Source organism: Larus michahellis, chromosome 6 (assembly GCF_964199755.1).
Source record: "Larus michahellis chromosome 6, bLarMic1.1, whole genome shotgun sequence".
NCBI classification, from domain to species: domain Eukaryota; kingdom Metazoa; phylum Chordata; class Aves; order Charadriiformes; family Laridae; genus Larus; species Larus michahellis.
In genome coordinates, this window is record NC_133901.1 from 33,190,708 (window position 1) to 33,203,045 (window position 12,338).

At 42.6% G+C, this 12,338-nt stretch overlaps 1 protein-coding gene across 29 annotated transcripts in view; it reads left to right on the forward strand.

Moving 5' to 3' along the window:
* SGMS1 (sphingomyelin synthase 1) overlaps positions 1-12,338 on the forward strand; it is a 103,540-nt gene that overhangs the window by 26,660 nt on the left and 64,542 nt on the right. For 17 of the 29 annotated variants that reach the window (XR_012587474.1, XR_012587473.1, XM_074590607.1 and 14 more), the window contains one exon: positions 2,340-2,458. The exons of 6 other annotated variants lie outside the window; for them this stretch is intronic. The gene's annotated coding sequence lies outside the window, so the exon portion shown is untranslated. Of the gene's footprint in view, positions 1-446; positions 861-2,339; positions 2,459-12,338 lie in introns of those variants that run through there. 6 more of the 29 variants (XM_074590610.1, XM_074590595.1, XM_074590617.1 and 3 more) reach the window with 3 other exon arrangements.

The following is a 12,338-nucleotide window of genomic DNA, read 5'->3' on the forward strand; positions in this document are numbered from 1 at the left end:
CTGAAAAGCGTATAACATGTTAGATTATTTTTTTTGTAAATACAATGAACTGCTGCACATTCCACAAGATAGGAATGAGCTCTAATCAAACCTTGTCATACAGTTCTACTATCAGTGTAATTTTGGTAGTAAAAGAAACTAACTGTTGGTGAGAATAGCTTCTACTTTCTTCCAACAGAAATAATTCTGTATGTGGCAGAAAACGTGTCCTTACAGGGTCAGTCTGGCTCTATACCAGACTACAGCTGGTATTGAGCATCTCAGGAGCACACGTGGTGCTCGGCAGCACATGCTGATTCATGCTTTGCTCATCAGAAATTTGTGTTTATGTTTGAGCTACAGTTTATGCTCCATCATCTCTTGGACTAGGGGGACCCACGCTTCCTAGAAGAGTGGGATTCCTCTTCCTAGAAGAGTGGGTACACAGAGTTTGGAGCTTTCCCTCCAGATGTGGGGAGGGGTACGGCAGGCTGGCTTTCTCGCGGTTCACGCTGATGCCGCTCTCAGCAGATGGGTGGCTTTTTGGGCTTCATAAAACTTGGCAGATGAGTGAGTGCCTGCGAGCAGAGAGAGTATGATGTGTTTGGGAGGGTGACTGTTGTTATGAGATAAGAGTGCAGTTACTTATGGAAACAGGGCCTTCCTCCTTACTGAAGGCTGCTGGTGGGTGTTCATGGAATGGATAACTTCTCTTACGTTTTGTAAACATTAGCTCTTATTACTACAATCCTGCAACAAACAGGGAAGGATAGTAAGGCTTTTACTGAGCAGTTCCGACGCCGGCAGTGCGCCATGGCTCTATCCTGTTGGACAAAACCGTCTTAACTTCCAGCCTGTTACAGAGAGGAGTCTTCTGGCTGGTGGGTTCTTAGGATGGGCATTTGAGTGGGGGGTGCCTGATCGCACCCTCTCCAAGGCACTTTAATGGACTAATCTTGAAAATGAGGCAAGAATGCAGTGTAAAATCCAAAAGCAGATTTCCAAGTAATCCTAAATGTAGCTAAAAAGAAGTCTAAGAAAGCAGAATTGCCATGCTGCAAACTGCTTGCTTTCTGACAGTCAGTTATTTTGGTTTGGTTCTGCTTTAACAAGCAGAATTTGATCGTCCCGCCCCCCCCCCCCCCCCCCCAACTAGTCTTTGAATAGAAATGTATGAATCGCAATTTTTTAACTAATGTTAATGGGGCAGGGAAACCATCTGGTTTTACCTTACCCGAAAGCTTAATTTAAATAGCCCGGCAGAGCCCCATGTGAAAGGGTGCTGGTTCTCTTCTGAATATCCTCCCCTGGTTTTGTCTCCCTTTAAAGCTGTGGGGGTTGGGTGAGGAGAGTATTTGCTTCCCAGCTGTGGGTCTCAATGGTTTGGCTAGAGTGCTGCTGGCTGTAAGGTTTGGCTAGGCTTAGATTAAGGTTAGATAACAGGGATGGAGAGAAGCCTGTTACCTGGGTGCTGCCACTTGAGGATTTTGGTCATGTGCATTTTTATTTATTTTTTTTTTTTTTTTACATTTTGTTTTTGCTTCAGTGCAAGTGCCTCCTCTCTCTTGTAAATGATCTTGGTTATCTTGAAGACTAGCAGAAAAGGCTTTCAGCCTTCCTCCTTCATTCCCCCTGCACCAGCTTGCCTGCCAGCAAAACCTGTTATCTGTGTGGTTCAGAGCCTGGGTGACTTTACCAGCTCCCTTCAAAGAAAATGTCAAGATTTATTTCTTTAGTTTGTGCCCTAAGTGGCAATGTATATCCCAGGGGTTGTTCTGCCTGACTGCTCTCTTAGTTAAAGGTGCTCTGGGTATTGCTGGAACTGGGTATGGCTTTCAAGAGCAAGACACTGAGATTCCCATGACGTTGGGAGTAGACAGCTTCTGGTCTATGGTGCCCCTGGACTGAATCAGGTGGACAGTGGGCCATTTCTGGCAGCTCAGTTTCCCACATTGTTCTGGGGGTGGTGGTCTCATCCGAACCGCTCTTGCCTGGTGCAGGCTGGGAGGATAATGAGTGTATGCCCAGGATACGCCCCCGCAGGAATAGCGGATCTGCTCTCCTCCATAGGGTGCCACAAAGTGAATGAAGAAGCACTGTAGGCCTCCTTCAGATCCAATGAAAACTGCTTATAGGCCTTATTTGGACATGGGGATCTTCTCTCTTTCTGTGTCCTTTAGGAAATACTATTTTTAAAATGCAGCTGTCCGTGTTGTTAGCACAGTCTTTACTGTATATCCCAGCTATTGGTAGACCTCAAGGTCATCTTCACATTGTAATAACTCCTAATGTTTTAATAGAAGGCTTGCTGTTAGCTCTGCTTCTTAAGATGTAATTTTTTTAAAATTTTTTTTAAATAGTGACTCTTATGACTACGTGAGAAGCAGCTGGCAGCAGGTCTTCTGTGCTTTGACCCTCATAGTTGTAGTGAGCTTCTAACCTGATGAATCAAGTGCTCTGGGTAGAAAAGCGATTTCAGGTAAGTAAACGAACTTTGCATTTTCAAGCACATGTGTTTTGGAGTGGTGTGTTTTTTCAGTACTTTGTTTACTGTAAAGTGATATTAAATGTGTCCTGAATTTGGATGAGTTCTTGTTTTGGACTTGCACAGGCAAGTGGTTTGGATTAATCATTTTTCGCATGTGTGCAAGTGGCAGTGTACGCTGGCAGCAGTCAGTGGCCCTCACTTGGGTATTTGTATCGTCTGTCTTAATGTCCTGCAGCTGCGGGGCACTGTTTCTTTTGGCACCTTTACTGGCTGGTTTCTTTAAGTGAGGCTTTCATTTAAAAGCCTGGCTTAGTAGAGAATATGATGATTCCCTCCATTTTCTGTTAGCTTAGATGTTGCTTGTGCCAGCCTGGTACACTCTTAATTCAAGAAAAAAAATTTACACAAAGAGTCAATAACTCCAGTACTAAATTCTATAATCTTAGGAAGAGTCAACTGAAAGAGGACTTAAATAGGTTATTCTTTCCTGCTTCCAGGTAAGGATAACTAAGAGCAAAACTTGAGAAGATGTAGGTTGTGTATAAATGCTCCAAAACCCCTACTTATAAGGAAATCCTTGTCCTTCTGTCTGTTGAAACTGGAGTGATATATTGGGTAGACAACCAGAGTGGTGTCTGGAATACCTGGTTTCTGTTCCCAGTTCTGGCTTTGACATAGATGAATGACCTGCAAAGAGAAAATAAATGGGGCGTATGCCCTTTCTTGCTGCTTGTATTTATGTTTTTGTCTTTTAATAACCCTTTGAAGCTGCACGAAGATTGGCTGAAAGGCGTCTTTTAAAATTTTCGTGGTTTTGTTGGGTTTGATCTGTGCTGGAAAGCTCCGTGACTAATTTAAGAGCTAGAGGGGGAGGTGTCGTAAGAATCAGAAAACAAGTGGAGCTATTGGACACAGATTTTGAGAGAGAATGTGTTTTTTAAAACTGTTATTTGTTTGTGTGTAACCTGAGTGACTAGCACATTGAATGAACCGAGTCTTTCATGCCTTCAGTTCTCAGTCAGGAAAGCTGCTGCCTTTTCCTCAAAATGTTCTGAAATATTAGTGAGATTGAACTGGCTGATTCTGAGAGGCTGTGGTGAGGGACAGAACAGAAAAGCGCCTTTCAGTTGGGGTTCTTCCTAATGCAGTTGTAATTCTTCCTGCAGGTGCCCCAAGCAAATTTGGTTTTGGGAAAGTTGGTTTTAGCCCATCTCTTACAGATGTCATAGTACTGCATGTGTCTAACTCTCAAGTGATGTACACTTAAGATGTTTAGGAGTGCTTCCGCAGATAGTGTAAGAAATCGGAAATAATGAGAGAAATGCTGAAACTGGGATAAATGACTTTTTTGTGTGTTGCATGTAAGGCGAATCATTATGAGCAGGTTTTAATTTTGCAGTTGCTGCGTTCTGAAACCCGGCATTTATGTGATAATTGTTCTGAACAAACCGTAATACCTACAGAAAAATACCTACTTTCCCGACCCTCTTTCAACTAGGTAAATATTAAGGGTGGAAGACACTTCTAGCAGAGACAAAAAGCTCATGTCACTGTATTGATTCAACTTTTGTTTCCCCTGGGTCCAATACACAGATGTTATAAATAATGTAATAATCTATTATTTAAAGTTTAATGCAGATTTAATAGGGGCTGAATGTCAACAGGTACCTTGCAGGAGGTGCAAGGCTGCTTTGTTCTGTGCTAAATGAAAAAGATTCAAACCAAATACTGTTGGGCATGTGGCATACCTTGTAATTTATGTGAAGATATTCCTTGCGGATGCCTTGGTATCTGGGACCTCTGTATTTTTTGTGTATTTGTCTCAGTATATGGCAACATACGTTCCAAACTCATAGGGTCACAATGCACATGGATGACTTGTTGCTGAAATCTAGGGATCTAATATAGTGGAATATCAAGATACAGCTGTCTCTTCAACGGCTTCCCCCCCACCACCCTTGGTACGAGTTTTATTTTTTTAAACAAAGGGAAAACATCCCTTTCCTCAATTGTTAGCTTTGCAGAACTTGAGCCTTAAAATAATCCAGGAAGCCTTTTGTTATATAAATATACTCATCCTCCAGCTTGGCGCTGTATGTGCTTGATATAGCTGCTTGCTGAATTCTCTTTTAAATTTAAACTTCAGTGGCTTTGAAAGAGATAAAGCCTGATGTTACTTTTATATAGCACTTAATGGTTCTGACCATGGCAGCTCTCTAGACTCAAAGCAAATGCGCTGATTGTTGTATAATGACAGTGTAACAGTGACTATTTAAAGTAGGGAACGTAAAGCAGTGGTTTATGGCTGGAACTCAATTTCTGTATCTCTTAATGATTTTTATTTAAGTCTGTTACTGAGAGGTATGTGTATACCCACCAAATTTAACTCCATGGGAGCAGGGCCTCAGTTTATGTGATATCTTTTGAAAATATTTTTGACTAAGTTGCTTGTTCAGGAATACAACAAGGGCTTGGAATGGTTAAAATTAAATTCCAGTGCAGACTGCTTGGTAGTTCAACAGGCACCGAGATTTTCAGTCATCAGATTTCCCAATTAAATGGGCAAGAGTTAGCTAGAGCAGATGTTTAAAAAAAAAAAAAAAAAAAAAAAACCACCACAACTAAAACAACAACAACAAAAAAATAAAAAAATGCACAAAGGAAAAACTTCACTAAAACCCAACAACCACCCCACAACAAAACCCCACCACCCTGTGAAATGTCAAACACATAGGAGATAATCTTGATTAAAAGCGGTAACTGATCTATGGGTGTCGTCCTGTACATGTAAAAGCACCTTTGGGGAAACTTATTAATCATGTGTGTAGGTGAAAGAATTTAGAGTTTTTCTGTATCCTGTGTAGGACGTGAGTTCATTGTGATGTTGACTTTTTAAGTAATACCTTTGCTGCCAGGAATTAAAGCTTGAAGTTGCTGATGACTGAGGAGGTGACACGGCAGGCTAAAGCCCAGGGTCTGCTGCGTAAGCACTGCCCTTATTCACCTCCTGCATGCAATCGACAACACTTTTTACAACACCACCTGGCTGATCTGCTGCTGGGTTTACCCTCGCACTCTGGGAAAGCATGGACATCCTTCTCAGCTCCTGTTTGACTCCCCACCCCTCACCCCCAACTTCCTCCCCAACTTCTTCCAGATGCACATGAGCTGCATGCATCAAAACTGTCCTGTAGAAGTGGGAATGTCCTGTAGAAGTGTCTGTCGCGGGATCCGCCTAGGTAGTTTTGGTACAAACACAACGTCCGCAGGTTGTGTTTTAAAAGTGAGGAGGATGAAGAGTGAATCCATGTTATCCCCTGGGAGTACCTGAATCCAGTCTATGGTCTGGTGTGCTGCTGCTGCCTCCTCCCATGATAATGGAGCAATCGTGTCCTGCGTGAGGAGTCAGGGAGAGAAGCGATGGCGTAATATCTTGGGCACTTATCCAAAACTGAAGATTTAATTGAATTTTGGAGCAGATTCCCTGTGTTTAGTTTGTTCAGATCAATCAGAGTCGACTTTGGTAGATTTTCTAGCCATTGCTGCTTATTAAATAGCTTGGCTGGTTCTTGCTAAGTGGGTAGCATAGAGCAGGTTGCTGTCGATAGTTTCACTCTTGTCTCCTAATGCATTTTCCCTCAGACGTATAGCTGCTCCCCTGTTTCTTGGAAAAGGCGAAGGACGTGCTAGCAGGAAATGTCTGCAGTTAATGATAATAGGCCATACCTGCTGCTGATTAATCCTTAATCCAAAGAGGGAATTTTCCTTCTCCGGATTTGTTTGTGAACTGAGTTAGAAAATGACTGTTCCTTTCTCCTGGGGCTGGCTCTGACTTACTTGGAGATTGACTCATAGCTTACAGGCCCAGGTAATAGCATTTCCCATAAGGGTGTACTCACCAATTCCCACACGTGTTCAAAGATAAAATGGGTTTTCTGTCTTGCTTTGCATCCTCTTTGCTTGTGCTCTTTTTTTGCTTCAGCTTAATTTTTACTACTTGGCTCTTGCGTACGTGAAGTTTCAAGTTGGAGTTTGATGGCTAATACCATTCCAGCACCTTTTCAAGTGTCATATCATCTACCTGAGATGTCTGGGGATGGGACAGGGCACCTAGCAAATACCAAAACATTTGTGCTCTGCTTGGGTTCAGGTGCTTGAAGAGGGAACATAAATACTTTAGCCTTTATCCGAAAGGCAGTTACTGCTTTGAAGTACAGCATGGCTCTTTTGCAACTCTCTCTGCTTCCTTTGAAGGCTGAGCAGGTGATATGAAATTCAGGGCTGCTCTGCTGACTGTTCCTGTAGCTCCTCGCATGCAGTTAAATCATCAACTATTACGTTGAAGTGCAAATGTTATTTTGTGCTGAAGTCATGCTGGACATAGTTCAAAATGTCTTGGTTTTTTGGATTTCCAAGGGGAACGTCATCTTGCTGATCTCTAATCTTGTTTTGCTCTCTGGTTTATATCTGGTCTCTTTGCATTCAGTAAACCTGAATTCAAACAGTGCTGAAGCATTTAATGAATCGGGGCATCCTCTTAGTCCTCAACCCAGGAGGCAGAGACTCTGATGGGGAATACTTCTGGGTTTTGTGCCTTTTGGGAAGCTGCGTTGTTAATTGGTTGTTTTTGCCCAACTTCAGTTGTTAGGTGGATCCAACAGGCTATGTTCCCTTGTTGAATTAGACCCTATTAAATAGTGCTTTCTTACTGGATAAGTATTGACTGGTTCTTTTATTATTTTAATGACAAACGTAATTGTTTAAAATTACTCCATGGTTTTGCAGTTTTATTATTCCACAGATTATATGGTTACTGGGATTCTTGCACAAGATGCTTTATTTCAGTTCATTTGTTAACGTTGTTCTCTGTTCTCATGGATTTGTTTTCAAGATGCATTAAAACAAAAAGGGTTTGTTGTTTTGTTTTTTTCTTTTTCCTGGCCTGTGTTCTCCCTTCCTCTGCTGTCCCCATTTCCATTGAATAGTTGAAAGGCTGTCAGCAACTGTTTTGACAGATTTCCATGCACTACTTAGGAAGACAAAATGTTGTATCTAGTATATTTTGCTCCGTGGTGATAAATACGTAGCAAAGGACGGGTAGAATATCTGGTGTTAAAATGCTGAGGGATGTTATAGTCCCAATGGAGGGTGTCTGTTTTGTCACTAGAGCCCTCTGTGACTGTTGCAACTGTTCAAATCATGTGTGCGTCCAAAATACATCTAGGCAGACTTAAATATCATCTTGTCTAGAGCATGCTCCTACCTTTAGGTTCCTCCCTGCCATTTTCTGCATTGTGGAGCTTCATTGCAGCTGTCTCCAGACATTGACGCATCGCTAAATTCCCCAAGCTTTGCTAATAGTTTCTTGGAAAGCTCGTGTAAATATAGCCTTGGGAGCTCCCTGAGCTGTACAGCACATCTTGAAAGGCGAGTAGCAGAAAAGGTAAGGAACACGCTTTGCAAAAATGCTGTTTTTATTACAAGGATATGTTAACTGTGCTTACAAGGTTGCTTCAGATGTTTCCTGAATGTTGTCGCTGATCCAAATAAGACTGATGCTCTTCTCAGCTCGATGCAGCTACTTGTCTGTCCCCTGCCAAAGATTGGGATGGTCTGTGTCTGACAGCATAACCACCCTGCCATAGTACTGGTTTGTCAAACTCTGACTGCTCCAAAAATAATAATCTTGCATGAAAAGCATTTAAATGAAGCCAGCAGGAGATGTGAAATCGAGCACTGTAGACAAAGCAGAGGTAGACTAATAGGTCTGGGCATAGCACTCAATATGGACAGTGTGTGTGTCTCCTGAAATCAGTTGTAGCACTTGACTTGCTCTTCCTCTTGATGCTTTTTGTTCTCCCCCCCACCCCGTCTTTTAGTCTTTTGTGAAGTTTCAAGGCACTAACTCCAGTTATGCAATGCTCTACAGTTTTTGCTGATCCAGTTTAAAGTTCCCAGACAGTTGATCTGGCAAACTTGCTGCTAAATGGATGATCTAATTCCTAGTGAATGCTGTGATCATAAACATTACCCTACATCGCAGAAATTATTTGAAAACTGGTGTGTATTTATTCCTCAAGCTGTCAGTTGTCTTTCAGCATCCTTGTTGTGCTCTTTCATCCTTAAATGCTTATGCCAAAGCTCAAAAAAACCTAACCTGTCAGCAGTTATGAGGATGTCTCCTCTCGTCTCTAGCTGCTCCTTAATCATAGCCATAGCTGGCAGTTTAAAAGCTGTTTACAAAGGAGATAAGGCAAATAGCTATGTTGTAGCTGTTGTTTCTATAAATGATTTTTCTCATACTCCAGTAATATTCAGCATGACGTTGTGTTTGTGCTTTGTGGGGAAGTCAGCTTGCTCAAAGTCAACACGTGGCTCATAAAAGCCAACACGTCTGCTCATAACCCCTAAGGACTATTGCTATGGGCAAGTCTATCGAAGCAGGAGGACACCTCCGTCCTTAAATCACTGCCAGCTCTGAAGCATCACCTGCCAGTTAGGTTTCAGATTTGTTAGCAAGGTGGTAAGTTCATTGAGCAGAGGCTGGATCCTTTAAGTGCATTGACTTGCTCTGATTCTAGAGCAATGGTTGCACAGGTAGATTGCACGCAGATGGTTAATCACAAATACTATAATTGCAAAATTGCTAGTGGTGCGTTAAAAGACACTGATCTTATACCCACCCCCCTGAAGATTTTCCCACAGCACTCTTTCGAGAAAGACTTTATAATGAATAGGCATCTCCCTCATCAAACTTTAATAATGTTATCTACAGTGAATGCTATGTTAAAATTGTGAAATAAAGGAGTATACCGCAAGGATAAAGAGCTTAAAAATTTTGTGACTCTTACTTGGCTACGTTCTGTAGGATTTCTTTTTACAGATCATATATAAGGGCAGTATTCTAACTCATTTACACAGCTGAAGCAGGCAGTATGAATGTGAGCTAATTTCTGTGTGTAGGGGAAATAGGTTGTGTACTCAGCTTCACAACTCAAATGCACCACTGGCTGCACACAGAATTGCCTAGCCAAAAGTCAAGGGCATAATAGCAGATATTAATTTTTTGTATTTCTCCACTGTAAAGCAGTGCCTTAATTAGGAAACTTAATTCTGAGACGCTTTCCCCTGTGCAATGAGTACTGCTAACTACTAGTCCAGACCCAAATCAAAACTTCGGCTCTTAAATTAATGATTTCTGGGGCTGTCATCTTAAACTTCCAGGGGAACCAAATGACGATCATATGGGTTGCTGTTGCAACTTGTTAATTCAAGAGCTCTGGTGCTGATTGTCTTGTGACAATGTCGTGCCTGCAGTGCTGTGAACTGGGCTGTCTTAAATTGGCGTAGTTTGGGTGCAGTGTAATTTGGCATGGTCTACGCTTATCCTATGAAGGGTGTTTCATGAGAAGTGCCTCCCGCTGAGCACGGTGTGAAATATCACTGCTGGTCTGGGACTGAGCTGTCAGCCTGTTGCTCCTGTAGCATCATGAGTTGCGTGTGTCGGGGTTAAGGTAAGGAAAGCGTGCTCCTTTCTGCACAATGGTCAGTTCTCTGCAAATTTGTCTTCCTCTGGAATGGAAAGACAAACATGGTGTAGTTTTACTGGATTTTCGGTTGTTGTTGTTGTGAATCTCTGCAGTGGCAGCAGGGAGGCCCAGAGGAAATGTGTGTCGAGCAGAACTTGGAACAGAAAGAACGCACAGGGAGGAGTTCAGGGTAAGGAGAGTTTCAAGGGGGACAGGAGGGTGAGTGACAATGCAGTAATGCCCTGCCATCCACGGCTTTTCTGTTTGTCACTTTGGAGAAGCATTGCATGTCATTTAATCCACACCTTGGCAAACTGTCTCTTTTCCTGTCCCTTACCCTCATTTGGCTTGATTTGACCTGGATGAGAAGCGGGCATTGGAGGAAGATGATGCTGACGGCTGAAATCTTACTGTTCAGAAAGAGGCAGCGTGAAAGCTTGCACAAAAAGATATATGTTAGGTATCGGTAAAACAGCCAAAACCTTTCAGGATGGTAATCCACTTGGTGGTCAGTTGGACAAGGTTGCTCAGGTACCGCAAGATTTGATAACCTTGTTGTAAGGAGTTCTGCGTGTCAAATTCTCATGCTGTCTCTGTTCAGGAGTACATACTGGGTGGACAGAAGGGTGTCCCTATACAGTGTGAAAACCGGATGGAGAAATGATCTAGAAAGGAGTGCCTCGCTGGAAAAAAGAAGGCGACAGAGCATCCAACAACCTGAATGCCTGAGGAGTAGCCTCCAGCAGAAGAGTGCTGTTTCACAGACCTCATTCATATAACTTAATTTTTACTAGCAAGAAGTCTTTTGAAACCTGAAATTCCAGGCGGAGTACCCAAGAAAGTCCGAAAGTCTGTTCCTGGACCTGTTGATTCTCTTTTGTCTCAAGGTGGGGGGTGCTGGATTCTCACTTGTGAGTGAAAGCTCTGCTATTATCACAACCAGAATTAATCCATCCGTCCTGTATATTCCAACCAGCATCCAAAATTGTATAGTAGGAGTACCTGGCAGGTTGTCCCAAGGAAGAGCGTTATTTTTACCCCACAGCCTTGCAAGGAGTAACTCTAAAGACTTAGAAGATTGTTTCTTTAAGTGAACTTACATAAACAGCAAATTTTCATCTATGTCCTGCTGCTTCTTTCTTGTGCAAGAGGCAGCATCCCTGCAAAAGTCATGCTAAATCTGAAGTTCTTTTTCTGTGTATTTGTAATCCCATTGTTTGTTGGTAAAATGCCCACCTAAGGATTTTTTTTTTTTTTTAATGTTTCTGCACTGATTCTTTAGTTTAATTGGAAAATTCTTCTATTCAGCCAGTATCTGCTTCTCTCTGGTAATTCGGGGTGGAGTGAAAATGGACACTTTAAAGCAAATAGGTGTTGTCGTCCTGTGTTGGGAGGAGTTTGAGGTGCTGAAAAATAGGGGGGAAAAAAAATAATCTGTGTGGCAGACAGGAGTTTCAGGATACAGCTCTGCCCCTTGGTGTGCTGTGATTATTAGTGACGCAGAAAGTGTTGGGTACTCTGTTTCCACATGAAAAGAGGAAATGAGCATAAGTGAGTTAACGAATCTGGTATGTGGAACAAGGTCAATGAAGCTGTAAAATAGCAATTGGTTACTAATAAAAGGCAGGTTTTCTTTCTATGCGCCTAATAGAGGTCGTTTTGCTGGTACTGCATCAGGAAATAATAAATACAGGTGAGCAAAGTGTAATTTTTTTTTTTTTTTTTGAATCACAAGCAGCTTGAAATGCATGTTCTACCTATTTTATATTGAGCCCATGGGCTCTGAATTCAGGCTTGCTAGCTCTGAATGCGTGATCCGTGCTCCCTTCCTCCTCCCTGCCACCTTCCTCCCTGCTCTTTTGGCTTTGGCACCTGCAGGGCGCTGGTGCTTTTGCTTCTTCTTCTCCAGGACTTGCTGTGATGAGGTGCCAGCAGATGTGTTGCGTGCTGAGCAGCTCTTAGAGCAAGCCCGAGCAGCAGTGCAGAGTAGGGGTCAACAATACTATGAATTTGATTCTATGACGTGCAAAGGGAGGGGGGGCGATGCTGATCGGACTCTGAGCAGAAAACAGGGGGTGGGGGTGCTTTCCAAAAGCATGGAGAGCCCTGGGTTGTGATAAATAAGAGAAACAGGTGGTTCCCGAACGCTGCCTGAGTGGCAGAGGGCAAGTGCTTTATCAGAAGGAAGTGAGAGGATGGAGGAAGGCTTCTTAGTGCGCAGACAGGGATGTGATTAATGCTCAGCTCTGCTGCTCTGGTTGAAATGAAGTTTTGGAAACAACCCGTGTGAGAGATTAAGAGATTACTGCACTTCCCAGGCCCTTTCCTGTCTCTAAACTAAA